Raw genomic sequence first — 17,702 nt, 5'->3', positions numbered from 1 at the left:
CTGAACGACTGAAACGATCTGAACGACGGAAACGATCTGAACGACTGAAACAATCTGAACGACTGAAACGATCTGAACGACGGAAACGAGCTGAACGACGGAAACGACCTCATCGACGAAAACGATCTGAACGACTGAAACGATCTGAACGACTGAAACGATCTGAACGACTGAAAAGCGCTGATGAGGGAAACGATCTGAACGACTGAAACGATCTGAACGACTGAAAAGAGCTGAACGACGGAAACGATCTGAAAGAGTGAAACGATCCGAACGAGTGAAGCGATCTGAACGACTGAAACGATCTGAACGACTGAAACGATCTGAACGACGGAAACGATCTGAACGACTTAAAAGAGCTGAACGATGGAAACGACCTGAACGACGGAAACGATCTGAACGACGGAAACGAACTGAACGACTGAAAAGATCTGAACGACAGAAACGATCTGAACGACTGAAACGATCTGAACGACAGAAACGATTTGAACGACTGAAACGATCTGAACGACAGAAACGATTTGAACGACGGAAACGAGCTGATGAGGGAAACGATTTGAAGGACTGAAACGATCTGAACGACTGAAACGATCTGAACGACTGAAACGATCTGAACGACAGAAACGATCTGAACGACTTAAACGATCTGAACGACGGAAACAATCTGAACGACAGAAACGATCTGAACGACGGAAACGATCTGAACGACTTAAAAGAGCTGAACGATGGAAATGACCTGAACGACGGAAACGATCTGAACGACAGAAACGAGCTGATGAGGGAAACGATTTGAAGGACTGAAACGATCTGAACGACAGAAACGATCTGAACGACTGAAACGATCTGAACGACGGAAACGACCTCATCGACGAAAACGATCTGAACGACTGAAACGATCTGAACGACTGAAACGATCTGAACGACTGAAACGATCTGAACGACTGAAACAATCTGAACGACGGAAACGAACTGAACGACTGAAAAGATCTGAACGACAGAAATGATCTGAACGACTGAAACGATCTGAACGACTGAAACGATCTGAACGACTGAAAAGAGCTGATGAGGGAAACGATCTGAACGACTGAAACGATCTGAACGACGGAAACGATCTGAACGAGTAAAACGATCTGAACGACTGAAACGATCTGAACGACAGAAACGATCTGAACGACTGAAACGATCAGAACGACTGAAACGATCTGAACGACAGAAACGAGCTGATGAGGGAAACGATTTGAAGGACTGAAACGATCTGAACGACAGAAACGATCTGAACGACTGAAACGATCTGAACGACGGAAACGACCTCATCGACGAAAACGATCTGAACGACTGAAACGATCTGAACGACTGAAACGATCTGAACGACTGAAACGATCTGAACGACTGAAACAATCTGAACGACGGAAACGAACTGAACGACTGAAAAGATCTGAACGACAGAAATGATCTGAACGACTGAAACGATCTGAACGACTGAAACGATCTGAACGACTGAAAAGAGCTGATGAGGGAAACGATCTGAACGACTGAAACGATCTGAACGACTGAAACGATCTGAACGACGGAAACGACCTCATCGACGAAAACGATCTGAACGACTGAAACGATCTGAACGACTGAAACGATCTGAACGACTGAAAAGCGCTGATGAGGGAAACGATCTGAACGACTGAAATGATCTGAACGAGTGAAACGATCTGAACGAGTGAAGCGATCTGAACGACAGAAACGATCTGAACGACTGAAACGATCTGAACGACAGAAACGATCTGAACGACGGAAACGAGCTGATGCGGGAAACGATTTGAAGGACTGAAACGATCTGAACGACTGAAACGATCTGAACGACAGAAACGATCTGAACGACGGAAACGATCTGAACGACTGAAACGATCTGAACGACGGAAACGACCTCATCGACGAAAACGATCTGAACGACTGAAACGATCTGAACGACTGAAACGATCTGAACGACGGAAACGAGCTGAACGACTGAAACGATCTGAACGACGGAAACGATCTGAACGACTGAAACAATCTGAACGACTGAAACGATCTGAACGACGGAAACGAGCTGAACGACTGAAACGATCTGAACGACGGAAACGATCTGAACGACTGAAACGATCTGAACGACTGAAACGATCTGAACGACTGAAACGATCTGAACGACTGAAAAGAGCTGATGAGGGAAACGATCTGAACGACTGAAACGATCTGAACGACTGAAACGATCTGAACGACGGAAACGACGGAAACGACCTCATCGACGAAAACGATCTGAACGACTGAAACGATCTGAACGACTGAAACGATCTGAACGACTGAAAAGAGCTGAACGACGGAAACGATCTGAAAGAGTGAAACGATCCGAACGAGTGAAGCGATCTGAACGACTGAAACGGTCTGAACGACTGAAACGATCTGAACGACGGAAACGATCTGAACGACTTAAAAGAGCTGAACGATGGAAACGACCTGAACGACGGAAACGATCTGAACGACGGAAACGAACTGAACGACTGAAAAGATCTGAACGACAGAAACGATCTGAACGACTGAAACGATCTGAACGACAGAAACGATTTGAACGACTGAAACGATCTGAACGACAGAAACGATTTGAACGACGGAAACGAGCTGATGAGGGAAACGATTTGAAGGACTGAAACGATCTGAACGACTGAAACGATCTGAACGACTTAAACGATCTGAACGACGGAAACAATCTGAACGACAGAAACGATCTGAACGACGGAAACGATCTGAACGACTTAAAAGAGCTGAACGATGGAAATGACCTGAACGACGGAAACGATCTGAACGACAGAAACGAGCTGATGAGGGAAACGATTTGAAGGACTGAAACGATCTGAACGACAGAAACGATCTGAACGACTGAAACGATCTGAACGACTGAAACGATCTGAACGACTGAAACAATCTGAACGACGGAAACGAACTGAACGACTGAAAAGATCTGAACGACAGAAATGATCTGAACGACTGAAACGATCTGAACGACTGAAACGATCTGAACGACTGAAAAGAGCTGATGAGGGAAACGATCTGAACGACTGAAACGATCTGAACGACGGAAACGATCTGAACGAGTAAAACGATCTGAACGACTGAAACGATCTGAACGACAGAAACGATCTGAACGACTGAAACGATCAGAACGACTGAAACGATCTGAACGACAGAAACGAGCTGATGAGGGAAACGATTTGAAGGACTGAAACGATCTGAACGACAGAAACGATCTGAACGACTGAAACGATCTGAACGACGGAAACGACCTCATCGACGAAAACGATCTGAACGACTGAAACGATCTGAACGACTGAAACGATCTGAACGACTGAAACGATCTGAACGACTGAAACAATCTGAACGACGGAAACGAACTGAACGACTGAAAAGATCTGAACGACAGAAATGATCTGAACGACTGAAACGATCTGAACGACTGAAACGATCTGAACGACGGAAACGATCTGAACGAGTAAAACGATCTGAACGACTGAAACGATCTGAACGACAGAAACGATCTGAACGACTGAAACGATCAGAACGACTGAAACGATCTCATCGACGTAAACGATCTGAACGACTGAAACGATCTGAACGACGGAAACTATCTTAACGACTGAAACGATCTGAACGACTGAAACGATCTGAACGACTGAAACGATCTGAACGACGGAAACGAACTGAACGACTGAAAAGATCTGAACGACAGAAACGATCTGAACGACTGAAACGATCTGAACGACGGAAACTATCTTAACGACTGAAACGATCTGAACGACTGAAACGATCTGAACGACTGAAACGATCTGAACGACGGAAACGAACTGAACGACTGAAAAGATCTGAACGACAGAAACGATCTGAACGACTGAAACGATCTGAACGACGGAAACTATCTTAACGACTGAAACGATCTGAACGACTGAAACGATCTGAACGACTGAAACGATCTGAACGACTGAAACGATCTGAACGACTGAAACAATCTGAACGACGGAAACGAACTGAACGACTGAAAAGATCTGAACGACAGAAATGATCTGAACGACTGAAACGATCTGAACGACTGAAACGATCTGAACGACGGAAACGATCTGAACGAGTAAAACGATCTGAACGACTGAAACGATCTGAACGACAGAAACGATCTGAACGACTGAAACGATCAGAACGACTGAAACGATCTCATCGACGTAAACGATCTGAACGACTGAAACGATCTGAACGACGGAAACTATCTTAACGACTGAAACGATCTGAACGACTGAAACGATCTGAACGACTGAAACGATCTGAACGACGGAAACGAACTGAACGACTGAAAAGATCTGAACGACAGAAACGATCTGAACGACTGAAACGATCTGAACGACGGAAACTATCTTAACGACTGAAACGATCTGAACGACTGAAACGATCTGAACGACTGAAACGATCTGAACGACGGAAACGAACTGAACGACTGAAAAGATCTGAACGACAGAAACGATCTGAACGACTGAAACGATCTGAACGACGGAAACTATCTTAACGACTGAAACGATCTGAACGACTGAAACGATCTGAACGACTGAAACGATCTGAACCACTGAAACGATCTGAACGACTGAAACAATCTGAACGACGGAAACGAACTGAACGACTGAAAAGATCTGAACGACAGAAATGATCTGAACGACTGAAACGATCTGAACGACTGAAACGATCTGAACGACGGAAACGATCTGAACGAGTAAAACGATCTGAACGACTGAAACGATCTGAACGACAGAAACGATCTGAACGACTGAAACGATCAGAACGACTGAAACGATCTCATCGACGTAAACGATCTGAACGACTGAAACGATCTGAACGACGGAAACTATCTTAACGACTGAAACGATCTGAACGACTGAAACGATCTGAACGACTGAAACGATCTGAACGACGGAAACGAACTGAACGACTGAAAAGATCTGAACGACAGAAACGATCTGAACGACTGAAACGATCTTAACGACTGAAACGATCTGAACGACTGAAACGATCTGAACGACTGAAACGATCTGAACGACGGAAACGAACTGAACGACTGAAAAGATCTGAACGACAGAAACGATCTGAACGACTGAAACGATCTGAACGACGGAAACTATCTTAACGACTGAAACGATCTGAACGACTGAAACGATCTGAACGACTGAAACGATCTGAACCACTGAAACGATCTGAACGACGGAAACGAACTGAACGACTGAAAAGATCTGAACGACAGAAACGATCTTAACGACTGAAACGATCTGAACGACTGAAACGATCTGAACGACGGAAACGATCTGAACGACTTAAAAGAGCTGAACGATGGAAACGACCTGAACGACGGAAACGATCTGAACGACGGAAACGAACTGAACGACTGAAAAGATCTGAACGACAGAAACGATCTGAACGACTGAAACGATCTGAACGACAGAAACGATTTGAACGACTGAAACGATCTGAACGACAGAAACGATTTGAACGACGGAAACGAGCTGATGAGGGAAACGATTTGAAGGACTGAAACGATCTGAACGACTGAAACGATCTGAACGACTTAAACGATCTGAACGACGGAAACAATCTGAACGACAGAAACGATCTGAACGACGGAAACGATCTGAACGACTTAAAAGAGCTGAACGATGGAAATGACCTGAACGACGGAAACGATCTGAACGACAGAAACGAGCTGATGAGGGAAACGATTTGAAGGACTGAAACGATCTGAACGTTTAAAACGAACTGAACGACTGAAACGATCTAAACGACTGAAACAATCTGAACGACTGAAAAGAGCTGATGAGGGAAACGATCTGAACGACTGAAACGATCTGAACGACGGAAACGATCTGAACGAGTAAAACGATCTGAACGACTGAAACGATCTGAACGACAGAAACGATCTGAACGACTGAAACGATCAGAACGACTGAAACGATCTGAACGACAGAAACGAGCTGATGAGGGAAACGATTTGAAGGACTGAAACGATCTGAACGACAGAAACGATCTGAACGACTGAAACGATCTGAACGACGGAAACGACCTCATCGACGAAAACGATCTGAACGACTGAAACGATCTGAACGACTGAAACGATCTGAACGACTGAAACGATCTGAACGACTGAAACAATCTGAACGACGGAAACGAACTGAACGACTGAAAAGATCTGAACGACAGAAATGATCTGAACGACTGAAACGATCTGAACGACTGAAACGATCTGAACGACGGAAACGATCTGAACGAGTAAAACGATCTGAACGACTGAAACGATCTGAACGACAGAAACGATCTGAACGACTGAAACGATCAGAACGACTGAAACGATCTCATCGACGTAAACGATCTGAACGACTGAAACGATCTGAACGACGGAAACTATCTTAACGACTGAAACGATCTGAACGACTGAAACGATCTGAACGACTGAAACGATCTGAACGACGGAAACGAACTGAACGACTGAAAAGATCTGAACGACAGAAACGATCTGAACGACTGAAACGATCTGAACGACGGAAACTATCTTAACGACTGAAACGATCTGAACGACTGAAACGATCTGAACGACTGAAACGATCTGAACGACGGAAACGAACTGAACGACTGAAAAGATCTGAACGACAGAAACGATCTGAACGACTGAAACGATCTGAACGACGGAAACTATCTTAACGACTGAAACGATCTGAACGACTGAAACGATCTGAACGACTGAAACGATCTGAACGACTGAAACGATCTGAACGACTGAAACAATCTGAACGACGGAAACGAACTGAACGACTGAAAAGATCTGAACGACAGAAATGATCTGAACGACTGAAACGATCTGAACGACTGAAACGATCTGAACGACGGAAACGATCTGAACGAGTAAAACGATCTGAACGACTGAAACGATCTGAACGACAGAAACGATCTGAACGACTGAAACGATCAGAACGACTGAAACGATCTCATCGACGTAAACGATCTGAACGACTGAAACGATCTGAACGACGGAAACTATCTTAACGACTGAAACGATCTGAACGACTGAAACGATCTGAACGACTGAAACGATCTGAACGACGGAAACGAACTGAACGACTGAAAAGATCTGAACGACAGAAACGATCTGAACGACTGAAACGATCTGAACGACGGAAACTATCTTAACGACTGAAACGATCTGAACGACTGAAACGATCTGAACGACTGAAACGATCTGAACGACGGAAACGAACTGAACGACTGAAAAGATCTGAACGACAGAAACGATCTGAACGACTGAATAGATCTGAACGACGGAAACTATCTTAACGACTGAAACGATCTGAACGACTGAAACGATCTGAACGACTGAAACGATCTGAACCACTGAAACGATCTGAACGACGGAAACGAACTGAACGACTGAAAAGATCTGAACGACAGAAACGATCTTAACGACTGAAACGATCTGAACGACTGAAACGATCTGAACGACGGAAACGATCTGAACGACTGAAACGATCTGAACGACTGAAACGATGTGAACGACTGAAACGATCTGAACGACTGAAACGATCTGAACGACGGAAACGAGCTGAACGACTGAAACGATCTGAACGACGGAAACGATCTGAACGACTGAAACGATCTGAACGACTGAAACGATCTGAACGACTGAAACGATCTGAACGACTGAAATGATCTGAACGACGGAAACGAACTGAACGACTGAAAAGATCTGAACGACAGAAATGATCTGAACGACTGAAACGATCTGAATGACTGAAACGATCTGAACGACTGAAACGATCTGAACGACTGAAAAGAGCTGATGAGGGAAACGATCTGAACGACTGAAACGATCTGAACGACGGAAACGATCTGAACGACTAAAACGATCTGAACGACTGAAACGATCTGAACGACTGAAACGATCTGAACGACGGAAACGAACTGAACGACTGAAAAGATCTGAACGACAGAAACGATCTGAACGACTGAAACGATCTGAACTACTGAAACGATCTGAACGACTGAAACGATCTGAATGACGGAAACGAACTGAACGACTGAAAAGATCTGAACGACAGAAATGATCTGAACGACTGAAACGATCTGAACGACGGAAACGATCTGAACGACTAAAACGATCTGAACGACTGAAACGATCTGAACGACTGAAACGATCTGAACGACGGAAACGAACTGAACGACTGAAAAGATCTGAACGACAGAAACGATCTGAACGACTGAAACGATCTGAACTACTGAAACGATCTGAACGACTGAAACGATCTGAATGACGGAAACGAACTGAACGACTGAAAAGATCTGAACGACAGAAATGATCTGAACGACTGAAACGATCTGAACGACGGAAACTATCTTAACGACTGAAACGATCTGAACGACTGAAACGATCTGAACGACTGAAACGATCTGAACGACTGAAACGATCAGAACGACTGAAACGATCTCATCGACGTAAACGATCTGAACGACTGAAACGATCTCATCGACGTAAACGATCTGAACGACTGAAACGATCTGAACGACTGAAAAGAGCTGATGAGGGAAACGATCTGAACGACTGAAACGATCTGAACGACGGAAACGAACTGAACGACTGAAACGATCTGAACGACGGAAACGATCTGAACGACTGAAACGATCTGAACGACGGAAACGATCTGAACGACGGAAACGAACTGAACGACGGAAACGAACTGAACGACGGAAACGATATGAACGACGGAAACGATCTGAACGACGGAAACGAACTGATGCGGGAAACGATCTGAACGACTGAAACGATCTGAACGACTGAAACGATCTGAACGACGGAAACGATCTGAACGACAGAAACGAGCTGAACGACAGATACGAGCTGAACGATGGAAACGAGCTGAACGACGGAAACGAGATGAACGACGGAAACGATCTGAACGATGGAAACGATCTGAACGACGGAAACGATCTCAACGACGGAAACGATCTGAATGACGGAAAAGAGCTGAACGACGTAAACGATCTGGACGATGGAAACGATCTGAACGACGGAAACGAGCTGATGCGGGAAACGATTTGAAGGACTGAAACGATCTGAACGACTGAAACAATCTGAACGACTGAAACGATCTGAACGACTGAAAAGAGCTGATGAGGGAAACGATTTGAAGGACTGAAACGATCTGAACGACTGAAAAGAGCTGATGAGGGAAACGATCTGAACGACTGAAACGATCTGAACGACTGAAACGATCTGAACGACTGAAACGAGCTGAACGACTGAAACGAGCTGAACGACTGAAACGATCTGACTGACAGAAACGATCTGAACGACTGAAACGATCTGAACGACTGAAACGATCTGAACGACGGAAACGAACTGAACGACGGAAACGAACTGAACGACTGAAAAGATCTGAACGACAGAAACGATCTGAACGACTGAAACGATCTGAACGACAGAAATGATCTGAACGACGGAAACGAGCTGATGCGGGAAACTATTTGAAGGACTGAAACGATCTGAACGACTGAAACGATCTGAACGACAGAAACGATCTGAACGACGGAAACGAGCTGAACGACTGAAAAGAGCTGAACGACTGAAACGATCTGAACGACGGAAACGACCTCATCGACGAAAACGATCTGAACGACTGAAACGATCTGAACGACTGAAACGATCTGAACGACTGAAACGATCTGAACGACTGAAAAGAGCTGATGAGGGAAACGATCTGAACGACTGAAATGATCTGAACGACGGAAACGATCTGAACGACGGAAACGAGCTGAACGACTGAAACGATCTGAACGACGGAAACGATCTGAACGACTGAAACGATCTGAACGACGGAAAAGAGCTGATGAGGGAAACGATCTGAACCACTGAAACGATCTGAGCGACGGAAACGAACTGAACGACTGAAACGATCTGAACGACTGAAACGATCTGAACGACTGAAACGATCTGAACGACTGAAAAGAGCTGAACGACGGAAACGATCTGAACGAGTGAAACGAGCTGATGAGGGAAACGATTTGAAGGACTGAAACGATCTGAACGACTTAAACGATCTGAACGACGGAAACAATCTGAACGACAGAAACGATCTGAACGACGGAAACGAGCTGATGAGGGAAATGATTTGAAGGACTGAAACGATCTGAAGGACAGAATCGATCTGAACGACGGAAACGATCTGAAGGACAGAAACGATCTGAACGACGGAAACGATCTGAACGACTGAAACGATATGAACGACGGAAACGACCTCATCGACGAAAACGATCTGAACGACTGAAACGATCTGAACGACTGAAACGATCTGAACGACTGAAAAGCGCTGAACGACTGAAAAGCGCTGAACGAGTGAAACGATCTGAACGAGTGAAGCGATCTGAACGACAGAAACGATCTGAACGACTGAAACGATCTGAACGACAGAAACGATCTGAACGACGGAAACGAGCTGATGCGGGAAACGATTTGAAGGACTGAAACGATCTGAACGACTGAAACGATCTGAACGACAGAAACGATCTGAACGACGGAAACGAGCTGATGAGGGAAACGATTTGAAGGACTGAAACGATCTGAACGACTGAAACGATCTGAACGACAGAAACGATCTGAACGACGGAAACGAGCTGATGAGGGAAACGATCTGAACGACTGAAAGATCTGAACGACTGAAACGATCTGAACGACGGAAACGACCTCATCGACGAAAACGATCTGAACGACTGAAACGATCTGAACGACTGAAACGATCTGAACGACGGAAACGAGCTGAACGACTGAAACGATCTGAACGACGGAAACGATCTGAACGACTGAAACAATCTGAACGACTGAAACGATCTGAACGACGGAAACGAGCTGAACGACTGAAACGATCTGAACGACGGAAACGATCTGAACGACTGAAACGATCTGAACGACGGAAACGATCTGAACGACTGAAACGATCTGAACGACTGAAACGATCTGAACGACGGAAACGACGGAAACGACCTCATCGACGAAAACGATCTGAACGACTGAAACGATCTGAAGGACTGAAACGATCTGAACGACTGAAACGATCTGAAGGACTGAAACGATCTGAACGACTGAAACGATCTGAACGACTTAAACGATCTGAACGACGGAAACAATCTGAACGACAGAAACGATCTGAACGACGGAAACGAGCTGATGAGGGAAATGATTTGAAGGACTGAAACGATCTGAAGGACTGAAACGATCTGAAGGACAGAAACGATCTGAACGACGGAAACGATCTGAACGACGGAAACGATCTGAACGACGGAAACGATCTGAACGACTTAAAAGAGCTGAACGATGGAAATGACCTGAACGACGGAAACGATCTGAACGACAGAAACGAGCTGATGAGGGAAACGATTTGAAGGACTGAAACGATCTGAACGACAGAAACGATCTGAACGACTGAAACGATCTGAACGACGGAAACGACCTCATCGACGAAAACGATCTGAACGACTGAAACGATCTGAACGACTGAAACGATCTGAACGACTGAAACGATCTGAACGACTGAAACAATCTGAACGACGGAAACGAACTGAACGACTGAAAAGATCTGAACGACAGAAATGATCTGAACGACTGAAACGATCTGAACGACTGAAAAGAGCTGATGAGGGAAACGATCTGAACGACTGAAACGATCTGAACGACGGAAACGATCTGAACGAGTAAAACGATCTGAACGACTGAAACGATCTGAACGACAGAAACGATCTGAACGACGTAAACGATCAGAACGACTGAAACGATCTCATCGACGTAAACGATCTGAACGACTGAAACGATCTGAACGACGGAAACTATCTTAACGACTGAAACAATCTGAACGACTGAAACGATCTGAACGACGGAAACGAACTGAACGACTGAAAAGATCTGAACGACAGAAACGATCTGAACGACTGAAACGATCTGAACGACGGAAACTATCTTAACGACTGAAACGATCTGAACGACTGAAACGATCTGAACGACTGAAACGATCTGAACGACTGAAACGATCTGAACGACGGAAACGAACTGAACGACTGAAAAGATCTGAACGACAGAAACGATCTTAACGACTGAAACGATCTGAACGACTGAAACGATCTGAACGACGGAAACGATCTGAACGACTGAAACGATCTGAACGACTGAAACGATGTGAACGACTGAAACGATCTGAACGACTGAAACGATCTGAACGACGGAAACGAGCTGAACGACTGAAACGATCTGAACGACGGAAACGATCTGAACGACGGAAACTATCTTAACGACTGAAACGATCTGAACGACTGAAACGATCTGAACGACTGAAACGATCTGAACGACTGAAACGATCTGAACGACTGAAACGATCTGAACGACGGAAACGAACTGAACGACTGAAAAGATCTGAACGACAGAAACGATCTGAACGACTGAAACGATCTGAACGACAGAAATGATCTGAACGACGGAAACGAGCTGATGCGGGAAACTATTTGAAGGACTGAAACGATCTGAACGACTGAAACGATCTGAACGACAGAAACGATCTGAACGACGGAAACGAGCTGAACGACTGAAACGATCTGAACGACTGAAAAGAGCTGATGAGGGAAACGATCTGAACGACTGAAATGATCTGAACGACGGAAACGATCTGAACGACGGAAACGAGCTGAACGACTGAAACGATCTGAACGACGGAAACGATCTGAACGACTGAAACGATCTGAACGACGGAAAAGAGCTGATGAGGGAAACGATCTGAACCACTGAAACGATCTGAGCGACGGAAACGAACTGAACGACTGAAACGATCTGAACGACTGAAACGATCTGAACGACGGAAACGATCTGAACGACTGAAACGATCTGAACGACGGAAACAATCTGAACGACGGAAACGATCTGAACGAAGGAAACGATCTGAACAACGGAAACGATCTGAACGACGGAAACGAGCTGAACGACTGAAAAGAGCTGAACGACTGAAACGATCTGAACGACGGAAACGAGCTGAACGACTGAAAAGAGCTGAACGACTGAAACGATCTGAACGACGAAAACGATCTGAACGACGGAAACGAACTGAACGCCGGAAACGACCTGAACGACGGAAACGAACTGAACGACTGAAACGATTTGAACGACGGAAACGATCTGAACGACTGAAACGATCTGAACGACTGAAACGATCTGAACGACAGAAACGATCTGAACGACTGAAACGATCTGAACGACTGAAACGATCTGAACGACAGAAACGATCTGAACGACTGAAACGATCTGAACGACTGAAACGATCTGAACGACTGAAACGATCTGAACGACGGAAACGAACTGAACGACGGAAACGAACTGAACTACTGAAACGATCTGAACGACAGAAACGATCTGAACGACTGAAACGATCTGAACGACGGAAACGATCTGAACGACGGAAACGAACTGAACTACTGAAACGATCTGAACGACTGAAACGATCTGAACGACTGAAACGATCTCATCGACGTAAACGATCTGAACGACTGAAACGATCTGAACGACGGAAACGAGCTCAACGACTGAAAAGATCTGAACGACAGAAACGATCTGAACGACTGAAACGATCTGAACGACTGAAACGATCTGAACGACTGAAACGAACTGAACGACTGAAACGATCTGAACGACTGAAATGATCTGAACGACGGAAACGATCTGAACGACTGAAACGATCTGAACGACGGAAACGACCTGAACGACGGAAACGATCTGAACGACAGAAACGATCTGAACGACAGAAACGATCTGAACGACTGAAATGATCTGAACGACGGAAGCGAACTGAACGACTGAAAAGAGCTGAAGGACGGAAACGATCTGAACGACTGAAAAGAGCTGATGAGGGAAACGATCTGAACGATTGAAATGATCTGAACGACGGAAACGATCTGAACGAGTGAAACGATCTGAACGACTCAAACGATCTGAACGACTGAAACGATCTGAACGACGGAAACGAACTGAACGACTGAAACGACCTGAACGACGGAAACGATCTGAACGACAGAAACGATTTGAACGACTGAAACGATCTGAACGACGGAAACGAGCTGAACGACTGAAACGATCTGAACGACTGAAACGATCTGAACGACTTAAAAGAGCTGAACGACTGAAACGATCTGAACGACGGAAAAGAGCTGATGAGGGAAACGATCTGAACAATTGAAACGATCTGAACGACTGAAACGATCTGAAAGACTGAAAAGAGCTGATGAGGGAAACGATCTGAACGACTGAAACAAACTGAACGACTGAAACGATCTGAACGACTGAAACGATCTGAACGACGGAAACGAACTGAACGACGGAAACGATCTGAACGACGGAAACGATCTGAACGACTGAAACGATCTGAACGAAGGAAACGATCTGAACGACTGAAACGATCTGAACGACGGAAACGATCTGAACGACTGAAACGATCTGAACGAAGGAAACGATCTGAACGACTGAAACAAACTGAACGACTGAAACGATCTGAACGACTGAAACGATCTGAACGACGGAAAAGAGCTGATGAGGGAAACGATCTGAACGACTGAAACGATCTGAACGACTGAAACGATCTGAAAGACAGAAACGATCTGAACATCGGAAAAGAGCTGATGAGGGAAACGATCTGAACGACTGAAACGATGAACGACTGAAACGATCTGAACGACGGAAACGATCTGAACGACTTAAACGATCTGAGCGACGGAAACGATCTGAACGACTGAAACGATATGGACGACTGAAACGATCTGAACGACGGAAACGATCTGAACGACGGAAACGATCTGAACGACGGAAACGATCTGAAAGACTGAAACGATCTGAACATCGGAAAAGAGCTGATGAGGGAAACGATCTGAACGACTGAAACGAACTGAACGACGGAAACGATGAACGACTGAAACGATCTGAACGACGGAAACGATCTGAACGACTGAAACGATCTGAGCGACGGAAACGATCTGAACGACTGAAACGATATGGACGACTGAAACGATCTGAACGACGGAAACGATCTGAACGACGGAAACGATCTGAACGACGGAAACGATCTGAAAGACTGAAACAATTTGAACGACGGAAAAGAGCTGATGAGTGAAACGATCTGAACGACTGAAACAATCTGAACGACAGAAAAGAGCTGATGAGGGAAACGATCTGAACGACTGAAACGATCTGAACGACGGAAACGATCTGAACGACTGAAACGATCTGAACGACGGAAATGATCTGAACGACTGAAACGATCTGAACGACTGAAACGATCTGAACGACGGAAACGATCTGAACGACTGAAACGATCTGAACGACTTAAAAGAGCTGAACGACAGAAACGATCTGAACGACTGAAACGATCTGAACGACGGAAAAGAGCTGATGAGGTAAACGATCTGAACGACTGAAACGATCTGAACGACGGAAACAAACTGAACGACTGAAACGATCTGAAAGACTGAAACAATTTGAACGACGGAAAAGAGCTGATGAGGGAAACGATCTGAACGACGGAAATGATCTGAACGACTGAAACGATCTGAACGACGGAAACGAACTGAACGACGGAAACGATCTGAACGACTGAAACGATCTGAACGACGGAAACGATCTGAACGACGGAAACGAACTGAACGACAGAAACGATCTGAACGACTGAAACAATCTGAACGACAGAAAAGAGCTGATGAGGGAAACGATCTGAACGACTGAAACGATCTCAACGACTGAAACGATCTGAACGACTGAAACGATCTGAACGACGGAAATGATCTGAACGACTGAAACGATCTGAACGACGGAAACGAACTGAACGACGGAAACGATCTGAACGACGGAAACGAACTGAACGACTGAAACGATCTGAACGACTGAAACGATCTGAACGACGGAAACGATCTGAACGACTGAAACGATATGAACGACTGAAACGACATAAAGACTGGCTGAGGCCCACATAAAGACTGGCTGAGACCGATATAGAGACTGGCTGAGGCCCACATAAAGACTGGCTGAGCCCCACATAAAGACTGGCTGAGGCCGACATAAAGACTGGCTGAGGCCCACATAAAGACTGGCTGAGGCCGACATAGAGACTGGCTGAGGCCCACATAAAGACTGGCTGAGACCAACATAAAGACTGGCTGAGGCCCACATAAAGACTGGCTGAGGCCGACATAGAGACTGGCTGAGGCCCACATAAAGACTGGCTGAGGCCCACATAAAGACTGGCTGATACCCACATAAAGACTGGCTGAGGCCCACATAAAGACTGGCTGAGGCCGACATAGAGACTGGCTGAGGCCCACATAAAGACTGGCTGAGGCCGACATAGAGACTGGCTGAGGCCCACATAAAACTGGCTGAGGCCCACATAAAGACTGGCTGAGGCTGATATAGAGACTGGCTGAGGCCCACCTAAAGACTGGCTGAGGCCCACATAAAGACTGGCTCAAGGCTGATATAGAGACTGGCTGAGGCCCACATAAAGACTGGCTGAGCCCCACATAAAGACTGGCTGAGGCCGACATAAAGACTGGCTGAGGCCCACATAAAGACTGGCTGAGGCCGACATAGAGACTGGCTGAGGCCCACATAAAGACTGGCTGAGACCCACATAAATACTGGCTGAGACCAACATAAAGACTGGCTGAGGCCCACATAAAGACTGGCTGAGGCCGACATAGAGACTGGCTGAGGCCCACATAAAGACTGGCTGAGGCCCACATAAAGACTGGCTGATACCCACATAAAGACTGGCTGAGGCCCACATAAAGACTGGCTGAGGCCGACATAGAGACTGGCTGAGGCCCACATAAAGACTGGCTGAGGCCGACATAGAGACTGGCTGAGGCCCACATAAAACTAGCTGAGGCCCACATAAAGACTGGCTGAGGCTGATATAGAGACTGGCTGAGGCCCACCTAAAGACTGGCTGAGGCCCACATAAAGACTGGCTCAAGGCTGATATAGAGACTGGCTGAGGCCCACATAAAGACTGGCTGAGGCCCACATAAAACTGGCTGAGGCCCACATAAAGACTGGCTGAGGCCGATATAGAGACTGGCTGAGGCCCACATAAAGACTGGCTGAGGCCCACATAAAGACCGGCTGAGGCCGACATAAAGACTGGCTGAGACCGACATAAAGACTGGCTGAGGCCGACATAGAGACTGGCTGAGGCCCACATAAAGACTGGCTGAGGCCCACATAAAGACTGGCTAAGGCCCACATAAAGACCGGCTGAGACCGACATAAAGACTGGCTGAGGCCGACATAGAGACTGGCTGAGGCCCACATAAAACTGGCTGAGGCCCACATAAAGACTGGCTGAGGCCCACATAAAGACTGGCTGAGGCCGATATAGAGACTGGCTGAGGCCCACATAAAGAATGGCTGAGGCCCACATATAGACCTGCTGAGGCCGACATAGAGACTGGCTAAGGCCCACATAAAGACCGGCTGAGACCGCCATAAAGACTGGCTGAGGCCGACATAGAGACTGGCTGAGGCCCACATAAAACTGGCTGAGGCCCACATAAAGACTGGCTGAGGCCGATATAGAGACTGGCTGAGGCCC

Source organism: Blennius ocellaris (genome assembly GCF_963422515.1).
Source record: "Blennius ocellaris genome assembly, chromosome: 19".
NCBI classification, from domain to species: Eukaryota; Metazoa; Chordata; class Actinopteri; order Blenniiformes; family Blenniidae; genus Blennius; species Blennius ocellaris.
The sequence above is the reverse complement of the archived record's forward strand: the minus strand, read 5'-3'. Positions refer to the sequence as shown.